Raw genomic sequence first — 2,131 nt, forward strand, 5'->3', positions numbered from 1 at the left:
ATACCCTAGTTTAAGAATAAAATTGTCCTAATGGACAGTTGTGGAATGTAGTTTTGAGGTCTTCTGGATCATTGTTCACCCAATCCCACCCTGTGAATAAGTTACCATATAATAAACGGAAACATGATTATATGGAACTGCCTGTCTTGCTTTCCTGTCTCAAGATGCCATCTCAGTTTGATGGGTGCTTTTTGTTCCCTCTGTCCTCCAACAAAAAGGGAGGGGTGGGAGGACTTAGGAGGGGGCTTCCTGGGTGGCTCAGTGGTAAAGAACCTGCCTGTCAATGCAGGAGACACAGGAGATGTAGTTCTTGTTCCATCTTGGGGGTCTTGGGATCTTGAGTTTGATCCCTAGGTCTTGAAGATCCTCTGAAGGAGGAAATGGCAATCCAGTCCAATATTCTTGCCTGGAAAATCCCATGGACTGAGGAGTCTGGCTTGCTATATAGTCCATGTGGTTGCAAAGAGTCAGACAGTACCGAACTTCTGAGTAGGCATGCATGGAGGAGTTAATTTCAAGCAGTTGTTCAGGGGGAAAAAAAAGCATGAAAAAGAATACTGGGAGAGTGGATGGGAAGTGAGCATGGAAGAAAAAGTCTCCTATTTAAATAAAACCACACATGATACAGATACATATTAATATCTATGTAGAAATCAGTTGGCTATTATGATAATGTGAAATGTTCAGTGAACTTACACGAATAGGATTTTATAAGAGAAATTATTTCTGAGCTAGAGATTTGAATGGAAGCAAACTGTTTTAGGTGTGTAAGATGAGGCACTGTGATTTGGTAGTTGGGGTGCTGGCTTTTGGATCCAACAAATTTTTATTCAAAGCCTGACTCTACCACGAACATGCTGTTAAATTAATTAACTTTAATTAATTTACCTCCTTAAGTAACTAATTACTTAACCTCCCTCAAACTCAGGTTCCTAATATGCAAAATAAAGATTATAGTCCTTGCCTCACAAATTTATTGTGAAGAGCAATTCTTGTTTATAATGTCCTAAATATGGTATTTGACACATAGTAAGGATTCCATTAATGTTACTGTAAGTGCATTGGGGACCCAGCAGGCAAGACTGGAGTGTGTATGTTGGGAGCAGTTCCTGAGTAAAGGCCACAGGAGTACTATGACAGAGTCTCCTTGTAAAGTGAATTCCTATTTTGGGAGTCCTAAACCACAACAGCGGAGAAGGCAATGGCACCCCACTCCAGTACTCTTGCCTGGAGAATCCCATGGATGGAGGAGCCTGGTGGGCTGCAGTCCATGGGGTTGCTAAGAGTCGGACACGACTGAGTGACTTCCCTTTCACTTCTCACTTTCATGCATTGGAGAAGGAAATGGCAACCCACTCCAGTGTTCTTGCCTGGAGAATCCCAGGGATGGGGGAGCCTGGTGGGCTACCGTCTATGGGGTCGCACAGAGTTGGACACGACTGAAGTGACTTAGCAGTAGCAGCAGCAGCAAACCACAACAGGGACTTTTCCTGCAACAGGTTAGTTCTTAGGTGATTTCATATTTCTTCTTTTATTTTTCCACGAAGGCGGCAAATTGAGCCCAACCCAATCCAAGGCCGTTTTGCCTTAGGGAACTTGTCTGCTGTAGAACAAGGACAAAGAGATAGGTCAGTTGTAATGAGATGGCTTCTAGTCCTGAAAAGAAGGGATCTTCTTCATCTTGCGGTGCTACGGCTGTTCTGGGCCTCTCGCACCTGCAAAATGAGACAGAGATGAAATTTTAGAATAAAAGTTTTTAAATGTAATTAACTGTTTGCTAATATCTAGGAGTGGCAAATATACACGTGCATGCTCAGTTTCTCAGTCATGTCTAACTCTTTGCGACTATATAGACAGTAGCCCACCAGGATCCACTGTCTATGCAATTCTCCAGACAAGAATACTGGAGTGGTTTGCCATTTCCTCCTCCAGGGGATCTTTCCAACCCAGGGACTGAACCAAATCTCCTGTCTCCTGCATTGATCGGCAGATTTTTTACTATGAGCCTCCTTGGAAGCTCCCGAAGATATATAATGCTTTCCTTTTCATGACAGGTCAAAGAAGAAATTTGATTATGTTTTGAAGGGTGTGGTTTGCTTCTTGAAATTCCCTGTGGTGTCTTTAACAATGT

Source organism: Bos grunniens, chromosome 5 (genome assembly GCF_055505025.1).
Source record: "Bos grunniens cultivar Pamir isolate PY7600 chromosome 5, Bosgru_T2T1.0, whole genome shotgun sequence".
Lineage (NCBI taxonomy): Eukaryota > Metazoa > Chordata > Mammalia > Artiodactyla > Bovidae > Bos > Bos grunniens.